The sequence below is a fragment of the Bos javanicus genome, chromosome 7, assembly GCF_032452875.1.
Source record: "Bos javanicus breed banteng chromosome 7, ARS-OSU_banteng_1.0, whole genome shotgun sequence".
NCBI classification, from domain to species: domain Eukaryota; kingdom Metazoa; phylum Chordata; class Mammalia; order Artiodactyla; family Bovidae; genus Bos; species Bos javanicus.
The window spans coordinates 2,561,497-2,573,202 of record NC_083874.1 but is presented as its reverse complement, the minus strand read 5'-3'; the positions used below and the strand labels follow the sequence as shown (position 1 = coordinate 2,573,202).

General features: G+C 44.9%; 1 long non-coding RNA gene across 1 annotated transcript; it reads right to left on the bottom strand.

Annotated features, from left to right (window-relative positions):
* Positions 1 to 2,427: 2,427 nt before the first annotated feature.
* Positions 2,428 to 3,841, bottom strand: LOC133250299 (uncharacterized). Its single transcript, XR_009737296.1, has 2 exons — positions 3,387 to 3,841; positions 2,428 to 3,195 (listed from the first exon to the last, which is right to left on the bottom strand). It is a non-coding gene; the product is annotated as an uncharacterized LOC133250299 (long non-coding RNA).
* Between the last annotated feature and the right edge of the window lie 7,865 nt (positions 3,842 to 11,706).

Below are 11,706 nucleotides of genomic sequence, written 5' to 3'. Positions count from 1 at the left end.
TAGTGAAATGAAAGTGTTGCTCAGTCCTGTCTGACTCTTTGCAACCCCATGGACTATAGCCCACCAGGCTCCTCGGTCCATGGATTTCTCAGGCAAGAGTACTGGAGTGGGTAGCCAGTCCCTTCTCCAGGGGGTCTTCCAACCCAGGGATGGAACCTGCATCTCCTGTGTCTCCCACATTGCAGGCAGATTCTTTACTGTCTGAGCCACCAGGGAATCCACTTAATGAATACTTAATTCAATTTAGTGCTCATAACATCCTTTCCACATATGCACTATTATGAACTCCATTTTGCAGATGAGACAGCAAAAGGCAGTCCTTTCACTTCTCCAGTGAAACAGCTGATGAGATAACTAGCCCTGGAAATTAGGTCAGCGGTACCAAGCTTTGTGCTAACCACACCTAGGTTGTTTGGCTTTGGATGTGGAATTTCATTTTGAAGAGGAAATAATACACAAGATATATATATATATATATATATATATATATATATATATATAATATATACATATGTATCATATTGAACAGGAAATAATATATGTAGGAAAAAATATTAAAATGCATTGCCCTGTGTTTAAATTTCCAGGGAAAAACATCAGTCAGATATCTTAAAATTTACACTGCAGTAGAAAGCTGAAAGAACTGCAGATGAAATTTCACTCAATTCGACATTCCCAATCCAATTCAAATTTTTAAAAATAGTTTTTGAATACAAGACACATTTATAAAATAGACAAATGCTTGCTTCTGGATCACTTGTTCAAACTGTTTTTGTAACCATTATTTTTTTTATACCAGACACTTAATGACCAATGTATACAAATGATTGGTCTCACCCTTGGAAAAGGTCTGAAGCTTGATCTTGCACCGGCGGTACACTCAAACAAAAATCTCTTTTGTTTCGCCTGTAGATCTAGTTGGTATAGGTTTCTCAGAATGAAAGCTGTCTTTTATTCTTAAAACTCACTGTTCTGAGCAGGTCTTTCTGTCTCAGTTAAGACTCATTGGTGGTAGTTGTTGAAGCTGTTAATAACGTTTGTAATGTTACAGAGAAAAAAACTTTCCTTCCACCCTCTTGGGTTCGGTAGGTAGGTTTATGAATAAACTGACAACAGGCAGAATAACAGGAGAAAAGTTATGCAAATTTATTTATTTTAAAATACTATGTGCATGGAAAAAGTGAATTATTATTGCAGGGGAAAAAAATGAATAACCCCAAAAGCAATGAGATTTGAGAGCTTAGATACCATCTTAGTAGGAGAAGGGGAGTAGTCCTCATAGAGGAGAGTAAATGATATTAGGAAAGATGACAGGCCCTTAGGAGACTACACAGGAGGTATAGTTTGTGACAGTCTGTCTGGGTGTGGCATTGACATCTAGTCTCCCTTCTTGTGATGAATCAGTTCTCAGGAGGGAACAGATGACACTTAAATTCATTTTGAAGGAACTGTTTTTAGGCAGTTAGGGGGAGTTCAGGGAGTTCGCAGTGTTTGCTGTTTCTCAAGTGATTTCAGTCCCAAATAATCAATATGACAAGTGCGGCATATTCGAGGATGATATGTCCGGAACACTTTCAGTAGCAAAAGAATTTATCCCAGGCACCTGGCATAGAAAATCATCTCTTCTTTCTCTGTTCTAGGTCAGTACACAGAAAGAGGGCAGCCATCTGCAATCTAGAAGAGGTCCTCACCAGAACCCACCCACACTGGCACCCTGATCTCTCTCTTCCCAGCTTCCAGAATTATGAGTGCTATACTCCGTTGTTTAAGCTCCCCAGTTTGTGGTATTCTGTCATAGCAGCCCAAATGGACAAGGAACAGGCCTCAGGATCAAGAGCAGTATTTTGTATTGACCGATGGAACCCTATAGTGCAGGCGTGAGGTTTTCCAGAAAAAAGGAAGGAAGGAAAGAAAGAAAGAGGGTTTCCCTAGTGACTCAGTGGTCAAGAGCCTGCTTGCCAATGCAGGAGACATGGTTTGACCCCCGATCTGGAAGAATCCCACATGCCAGGAGTAACAAAGCCCATGTCCCACAACTATTGAGCCTGTGCTCTAGAGCCAGGGAACCACAGCTATTGAACTCACAAGCCTCAACTGTTAAGCCCACGCACCATACTACTGAAGTCCCTGTGCCTTAGAGCCTGTGCTCTGCAACAAAGGAAGCCCGCTGCAATGGGAAGCCCACCCACTGCAACTGAAGGGTGGCTCCCCCACCGTGGCAACCCCTGCGAAGCCGTGGTACAAGGACGTTCTTCTGATTGTTCTTCCAGGGAAACGCCACCCCCTCCCGCATGTATACACCATGTTTTTCTCCTATCTCCTAACTACATTAATTTCAAGATCGTAAGGTGTGTTGAAACTGAATCCAGCAGCTCCCAGCAGTAATGAGGCAATACAGAAAACACAAGACTTGAGATTTTATGGCAATCATTTTCTATATGTTATTGATATATTTTATATTTTTGGTATTTTCAGGAGACGTAGTCTGGACCTGGGAAGGGAGAGCTGGGGGTGGGTGAGGAGGGCTGTAGAGCGGGGTGTTGGGTGCTGCGAAGGGAGAGGTGTTGGGAGGAGGTCAGGAGCCCGGTGGGAGAAGGGATGGGAGTGATGGGTTTTTCATGAAGGAAAGTTGGGGGCTGAAGGGTTTAGGAAGGGTTCTGGGAGATGAGCGGAGTGGAGGTTAACGAAAGGTGACTGGAGGATGGGTGGGCAGACGGCCTCACCCTTGGCATACCCCAGTGGACACCCAGCCTCACCTTGGTGGTTTTGTCCAAAGCCCTCCTCACCCAAACCCCTCCCTCCCCAAAGCAGCAGCATTCCTGTGTTACCAGCGCGTCAGGAAATCGGGATAATATCCAAAGATACTGGTGAAAACATTAAGATACAAATGTGCGTAAAATACAAGAAATTCCAAACTCAGACACTAAATTGAAGGACGCGGCAGAAGTGGTGGAATAAGGGAAAGCATTGGAAAGCTCAAAGAGGCGCTTTAGCCAATAGGTTTGTGGTGAGTGAAAGTCGCTCAGTCCAGTCTCTTTGTGACCCCGTGGATTATACAGTCCATGGAATTCTCTAGGCCAGAATACTGCAGTGGGTAGCCTTTCCCTTCTCCAGGGGATCTTCCCAACCGAGGGATCGAACCCAGGTCTCCTGCATTGCGGGCGGATTCTTCACCAGCTGAGCCACCAGGGAAGCCTTTGTCGTGAGGGGAGAACGAGATTGAGTTTGAACCAAACCACATGGGCCCTTTTAGGGGAAATACCGGAGGCGGCTGCTCACTTGGTTCCTGCCCTGGCAGTCGCCCGACTGTAGTGTGGAGCAGACACTGCAGGGAAAGTCCACCGACCCGGCCCCAACCCTCCACCCCACCTGCGCCTTTACGCAACCTGTGCCGCTTGCCATCCGCTTGCGTCCTGGCACTGCGGCACTCCTGCGCCATTGAGCTCCACTCTGCAGCTCGCTTGCAATCCTTTGTCCACGGGCCCCTCTGTCCCGCCTCGTTGCCCTGCTGCAGACTCTGAGCACGGCCGCCCTTCTGCGCGCTACTCTGTGTGTCCAGAAAGCCCCTTCGCGCTGGATCCCAGCGCCAGGCCAGCCTGGAGCGGGTCACCGACCCTCACCGCTCGAGGCGCCTCCGCGGGGAGCCGTCCTGAGACGGAGAGGCTGGCAACGCCACAGCTGTTCTCAGGCCACCCGCGTTGTCAAGTGACTTGGGCTTTTCTGCGTGCCCTTGGTTTTTCTTTCGTTGTCTTGGCAAGGGGGTGGGGTCCAGAATTTGGGGAGCGAATGAGTTCCCCCCACACCTTTAGGAAGAGAAGAGTTGGGGGGCCGGGGGGGGGCGGGGGGGGGCGGGGGGGAGGCAGGCGGGGGGCGAGGGCGGAGGGAGCGGGGAGCGGAGTGCGATGATGGGTTGGGTTTGGAAATCGTCACTCATGGGTCTGGACGGGGCAAAGAGCTCACCACCTGGTCTCCCCCGGAGACTCCTCCGAAGTGAGCCAAGACCCCAGGCTCGCCTTCCTTTGGTACTAACAGCCTTAGGCTCTGGTCCAGCGTTCTTCCCAGAGTCCTATGCTGGAACACCAAGTAAGTCCTACCAGCCTCCAGAATTATGAAAAATAAATATCTGTTGCTTTTAATCTACCCAGTCTATGGTGGTATAACAATCCAAGTGGGCTGAGATGGGGAGCCAAGGAATGTGCCGCCTCCATTTTCAGTCCTATGGTTCAAATCACTTTGTCACTTTTGACCCTGACAAATAAAGATGAAATGGATTTCATTTCCTAGAAGATGTACTGTGCCGCTTTATTAAAGTATTATACTAGTATTTACTTGAGCTGATGCAGACTGGCCCATTTATTTTTTATTCTAGATTTAAGAGCTCTGTGGGATAAGACAGTGGTCATTCATTTGACTTATTTTAGTTAAGGAAGAACAGGTTTGGGTGATTTTAAAAATCCAGAAAGAAATTTGAAATTTTATTTGTTTATTTTGGTAAAAAACACATGAAAAAAAAACTCTTAATAGAGTTTAAGTGTATAGTACAATATTCAGTTGTTATTTATATTCGGCTGTTCATACAATGATTGACTTGCTAATGACACTTCACAGCTCAGGGCTCATTACTATCATCGATTTGAATGAGCACCACCTCTTGTTTATTTACACATATATATATGTGTGTGTGTAAATATGTATATTCCCAAATATCTTCCCTCTGCCCATTTTTCTTGCTTGCCTGCTTTCCAGTGCACTTTTAAAGAAAGTCTAATGAAGTACTGGAAATATTTTGAAGATGTGATATTGTGAGATATAGTAAATATATATTTAGTTTTCCTCCCTATTCCTGGCACAGAGCTCCAAAAACCCTTGGAATTTCCTAAGTGATGAGAATCATAAAAGAGTCTTGATATTCAAAACAAACGTTTGTTGATGACACCAGACTGTGTTAGTAAGGTGACTTTTGGAAAGTCTTTGAGGATGGGCGCAGTCCCCAGGGGAACCAACTTAGAGAGACAGGGTTAGAAATTTTAATGCCACCCTGACCTCCTGGGAGGGGAGAGGGGCTAGAGGTTGAATCCATTATCAGTGGCCAATGATTTAATCAATCATGGATATGTAATGAAGCTTCCATAAAAGCTCAAAAGGATAGGGTTTGGAGAGATTTCAGGTCAGTGAACATCTAGAGATTTGAAGAGTGTTATGCCCAGAGAGCGGAGAAGGCAATGGCACCGCACTCCAGTACTCTTGCTTGGAAAATCCCATGGACGGAGGAGCCTGTTAGGCTGCAGTCCATGGGGTTGATAAGAGTCGGACATGACTGAGTGACTTCACTTTCACTTTTCACTTTCATGCTTTAGAGCAGGAAATGGCAGCCCACTCCAGTGTTCTTGCCTGGAGAATCCCAGGGACGGGGGAGCCTGGTGGGCTGCCGTCTATGGGGTTGCACAGAGTCGGACACGACTGAAGTGACTTAGCATAGCATAGCATAGCATGCCCAGAGAGAGCATGAAAGCTCTGCACCTTTCCCCATATCTTGCCCTATGCAACTCTTTCACTTGGTTGTTTCCAGGTTACATGCTTTTATAATAAACTGGTGATGTGTTCTGTGAGCCACTCTGGCAAATTGATGGAACTGAGGATGGGGGTATGGAAACCTCTGATCTGTAGTCAGTGGCTCAGAAGCATAGACAGCCTGGTCTTGGGAAGGAACTAAAGGTTCTTGACTTTGTTTTATGGCTATTTTGTCTTGTTTGACTGTTTTCCTTTGTTTCCTTTGTTTCTGCATTTTCTCATTTCTCTGATTAAGTTTGTTATTTGGAACTAGCTGGAAGCGAGTCTCTCTGCAGGGAAGGCCTTGCAGAGTCCTGCTGGGTTTCCTAAGCAGAGTTTGGAGACCACAAGGGGGAGCTATCCTGTGCTGCAATGATAACAGAGCCCAATAGGAAGAAGAATGCTCCTCTTTTTTGGCAAGGACTCAGAGCGACTTCACTTTCACTTTTCACTTCCATGCATTGGAGAAGGAAATGGCAACCCACTCCAGTATTCTAGCCTGGAGAACCCCAGGGACGGAGGAGCCTAGTGGGCTGCCGTCTATGGGGTCGCACAGAGTCGGACACGACTGAAGTGACTTAGCAGCAGCAGCCAATGAAGATATGGACTCTTTGTTTACTGAAGCCTCCCAGTTTTCTTTCCCTATTCATAAAAGTGTTCTTCCTTTGCTGTGTGGAAATATGAATGTGGCTCGCCATGGTTGCAGACCCCAAGTTGCAGTTCTCTACTAATCCCAAATAAATTCACGCTTGTTTCAGGTTAGCAAACTTCAACACTTCTTTTATCTTTTTTACTGGACTCAATTCAACTCATAACAAATGGTTAGTTCCTCTCTGGTTAGTTCTTCCCCCCCATCCCCACACCCATAAATAAGTTTAAAGAAACATTTCCTTTAAGTATGGCTTATTGGGTCCCACACATTTTGACATGTAGTTATTTCTGTGTGGATCACAACAAACTGTGGAAAAAAAGAGATGGGAATACCAGATCTCCTGAGAAATCTGTATGCAGGTCAAGAAGCAACAGCTAGACTAGAACATGAAACGATGGACTGGTTCCAAATTGGGAAAGGAGTACGTCAAGGATGTATATTCTCACCCTGCTTATTTAACTTATATGCAGAGTACATCATGCGAAGTGCCGGGCTAGATGAAGCACAACCTGGAATCAAGATTGCCAGGAGAAATATCCATAACCTCAGATATGCAGATGACACCGCCCTCATGGCAGAAAGGGAAGAGGAACTAAAGAGCCTCTTGATGAAAGTGAAAGAGGAGAGTGAAAAAGCTGGCTTAAAACTCAACATTCAAAAAACTAAGATTCATGGCAATTAGATGGGGAAACAATGGAAACAGTGACAGACTTTATTTTCTTGTGCTCCAAAATCACTGCAGATGGTGACTGCAGCCATGAAATCAAAAGACGCTTGCTCCTTGGAAGAAAAGCTATGACAAACCTGCTGCTAAGTTGCTTCAGTCGTGTCTGACTCTGTGCGACCCCATAGACGGCAGCCCACCAGGCTCCCCCGTCCCTGGGATTCTCCAGGCAAGAACACTGGAGTGGGTTGCCATTTCCTCCTCCAATGCATGAAAGTGACAAACCTAGACAGCCTATTTAAAAAGCAGACATCACTTTGCTGACAAAGGTCCATATAGTCAAAAGATTCGAGAGATGGACCAATAAACAAGGCTGAGGACCAAAGAATTGATGCTTTTGAACTGTGGTGCTGCAGAAGACTCTTGACAGTCCCTTGGATGGCAAGGAGATCAAACCAGTCAATCCTAAAGGAAATCAACCCTGAATTGGAAGGACTGATGCTGAAGCTGAAACTCCAGTACTTTGGACCCTGATGTGAAGAGCCGACTCCTTGGAAAAGACCCTGATGGTGGGAAAGATTGAGGGCAGGAGGAGAAAGTGGTAGCAGAGGATGAGATGGTTGGACGGCATCATCGACTCAGTGGATGTGAGTCTGAGCAAACTCTGGGAGATAGTGAAGGACAGGGAGGCCTGGTATGCTGCAGCCCATGGGCTCTCAAAGAGTTGGACACGATTGAATGACTGAACTGAACTGATCTGGTGACGCTATCTCCAGATACTGTCAAGATTATGTTAAATTGTAAACACAGAGAATTGCCTGCTGTGGGAAAAAATCCACACATTGGAACTGGGAGCAGATCATCGATGGATTATAATACTGTTTGCCATTCCTCATTCCTAAAACTCTTTCATACACACCTTTTCAAATTGATGGCTAGTACAATTTGCTGAGTCATTCCCCATTATTGCACTTCAAGATTCCACCTCTCCCAAATATTGATATGACAATCATTTCTCCAAATCAAGCCAAATGATAAGAGGATTTATTTCCATTTGAGGTTATTTTTATAGAATATATTTTGAGAAAAGGTATTCCAAAGGTTATAAAAAAAATTGAAGATTTTTAAAACATATTGCTACATTGTCTCCCAGAAGCAGTATCTGCAAAATCAGAGTTTTCTTTTGATTGAAACCCAGTGGGAGGGCCCTCCTAGGTACAAAAGCCCCTCCATGTTCCCCGTTTCTTGTTTGTAGAAAATGGCTTCAGTATCCTAGGTCTTCTCTGAGTTCTGAAGAGCAGACTCAGGCTCTAATTAGGGAAGTGATGTGTTGAGAAAGTCCAAGCTCAGGTTGGAAAAGAATTCCCAAACAGAGTATTTCAGAAGGGATTTCATTTATTTTATTAAGTTTATTTCATTTAGTTTATTAAGAACAAACAGCAGAGATACTGTGGGTACTGCCAGCAGAGTGGGCCGACCTTGACAGACCAGGGAGAGCTGACAGTTTTCCTGTGTGAGTAGCCAATTTTTATAGCCTCAAAACAAAGAAAATTCCTGCTGGAAGGCTGGCATTAAGTGATTGGTTAGGGTGCTATAAGATGACTACCAGGCTGGGCATTTTTGCCTAATTTGGGGTCAGGAAGCCTGATAGTGATGATTAGGGAGGCTTTTGACAACTGTTGCAAAGGGGCTCAGTCAGCTTCTGAGGTGAACTTGGTTCTGGGCTCCACTTCTGTGGCCTTGGGGCAGGATTTAACATGATGGAATGCAGACATGAAGAAAAAGCATGGACTTCCCTGGTGGTCCAGTGGTTATGAATCCACCTGCCAATGCAGGGATCATGGATTTGATCCCTGGTCCTGGAAGATTCCTCATGCCTTGGGGCAACTAAGCCCATGTGCCACAGCTACTGAAACCCTCATGCCCTAAAGCCTCTGCTCTGCCACAAGAGAAGCCAACTCGCCACAACTAGAGAAAGCCCATGCATAACAACAAAGACTCAGCACAGCCAAGAAATAAATATTTTTAAAAAGGAAAAGCAAGATAGCTTGAAAAATAGTTAAGCAATAGAACAGTCATAGTTCCTTCTCAAGGGATATAATAATCTGATGTGCATCTTTGAGTTGTCCTGCAGAAATTACTCCCAGGTGGAGGGTGGTGACTATATGATGACCACAGGTAGGTAGACCCAAGACTGGTTGGAACCAGGTTGATGGTAAGGATTCTTGAAACATAACCTTGATGTTATCTCACCACCAGCCAATCAGAAGAAAGTTCACCAGAATTTACTGCTTACTTATTACCCCAAATGCTATCTTTAAAAATCTTTCCCTAGGGGAGTGGGAGGGAGGCTAACAAGGCAGGGGATATATGTACACTTAGAGCTGATTCAAGTTGTTGTATAGCAGAAAGCAACACAACATTGTAAAGTAATTATCCTCCAATTAAAAATAAAAATTAAATCAACAACAAACAAAACCCCCAAAAAAACCTTTCCCTAAAACCACTGGGGAGTTTGGATTTTTTGAACATGTGCTGCCCATTCTCCTTGCTTGTGAAGTGAAAGTTGCTCAGTCATGTCTGACTCTTTGCAATGCCATGGACTACACAGTCCAGGCCAGAATACTGGAGTGGGTAGCCTTTCCCTTCTCCAGGGGACCTTCCCAACCCACGGATTCAACCCAGATCTTCCTCATTGCAGGCGGATTCTTTACCAGCTGAGCCACCAGGGAAGCCTAAGAATCCCGGAGTGAGTAGCCTATCCCTTCTCCATCAGATCTTCTTGGCCCAAGAACTGAACCGGGGTCTCCTGCATCACAGGTGGATTCTTTACCAGTTGAGCTACTAGCAGGGCTCCCCCCTTGCTTGGAGCCCTGCTAATAAACAATGTACTTTCTTTCACTACACAAAAGCTTGGCTTTGTTTTGAGACAGATGAGTGGAGCCAAGTTTGGCTCACTAACAAGGTCTCCCAACTTAATAGTGAAAAAAAAAATCTCAATTTATAGTTTTATTTCTTAGTAACTGGGTAGAGTGTACAATTTTTCTATTCAGCATTTGCTTTTATTTGTATTTTTGTGAACTAACTGACAAATTGCAGTGGTATTTTTCCACTGAAATTTTCTGTTCGAATTTTATGAACTCTTTGTATATTTTGGCTGGCAGTTTCCTAGTTTGGCTGTTTTCCTTTAATGACTGTGCCTGATTATTTTTCACACTCACAGGATTATTATGGACTTTGCTCATTGATTTCTTTTCTTTCCACTTTTCTCTCCATTATGTTCCTAGTTTACCCAACAAATCAGTTAGGCTCTTCTTCAAGTGCTTTTCTCCTTCTGCCCATCACTCCACAGAACCAACCTCAGTTTACTAGCCACACCTCTGACTGCCCATTTAGTGCATTTTCAAGTCTATGCCAATGCACACAAAGAGAATAAAGAGGGCCACTCATTATCCTGATATGGGAAGGGGTAAGTTGCAACCCACCGCAGTTGCCCATTGACAGTGTGTCCTGAGGGGAATTCAAGACAGGAAAACTGATGAAACATTCTGCACTTTGGATTTACCAAGCCCCTAGATAGTTAAAATGTGTAACTAAGGAATAGTTTCAGTGACTCCATATTCTTGCATCTTCCCATAGAGAGAAGAGCACTGAAGTCAGCAACTTGAGATATCTGTTGTGATTAGCAGTACTCTTTTATCAAGATGTATGTCTGACTACAAGTATTTACCAATCAAAACAATTCTTCTATATACTGGCTCATTTCCTATCTCTTTGGAGCAGCCCCTCAGGCTTTCCTGGTGGCTCAGATGGTAAAGAATCTGCCTGCAATGCAGGCAACCCAGGTTTGATCTCTGGGTTGGGAAGATCCCCTGGAGAAGGAAATGGCAACCGACTCCAGTATTCTTCCTTGGAAAATCCCATGGACAGAGGAGCCTGGCGGGCTATAGTCCATTGGGTCACAAAGAGTCTGACACAACTGAGCGATTAACACACACACACACACATTCCTCCTTTCCTCCTCCTTCGGAGGTAAGGAGAGGCTGTGTGGATGAAGACATGCTTGCCTTATCAGTAAACAAAAGGGTGTTGTGGCACAGCAACTAGCCAATGGTACATCCTGAGGCAATTTAGGAAGGAGAACAGGATACTAGCCCTTTAGATAGCAAAAGTGAAAGTGAAGTCACTCAGTCGTGTAGCCTACCAGGCTTCTCTGTCCATGGGATTCTCCAGGCAAGAATACTGGAGTGGGTGACCATTTCCTTCTCCAGGGGATCTTCCTGACCCAGGGATCAAACCCAGGTCTCCTGCATTGGAGGGAGACGCTTTAACCTCTGAGCCACCTCTATCAAAGGAATGATTCCAATAACCCCAGATGATTACATCTTCCCATATATTAAAAAAAAAAAAAAAGCACTAAATTCATTAATGTAAGATGCCTGGTTTTCTTTAATCAACAGCAAATTTTGATAGTCCAACTATTTGGTTTTTGTTGCAAAAACTCCTATATACCTGGGTTTTGAGAGGCTCTCTTCCCGGAGCAAGTCTGCCGAATAGAACATCAACTCTCAACTTTTAGGTTGAGCATTTTCTTCGGTAAACAGCTATTTCCTGGCTACGTATGTGTGCGTGCTTGCATGCTTAGTTGCTTCAGTCATGTCCAACTCTGCGACCCTATGGGCCTTAGCCCCCCCAGGCTTCTCCTTCCATGGGAGTCTTCAGGAAAGAAAACTGGAGTGGGTTGCTGTGTCCTCCTCCAGGAGATCTTTCCCGCCCAGGGATCAAAGCAGCATCTCTTAAGTCTCCTGCATTGGCAGGCGGGTTCTTTACCACTAGAGCT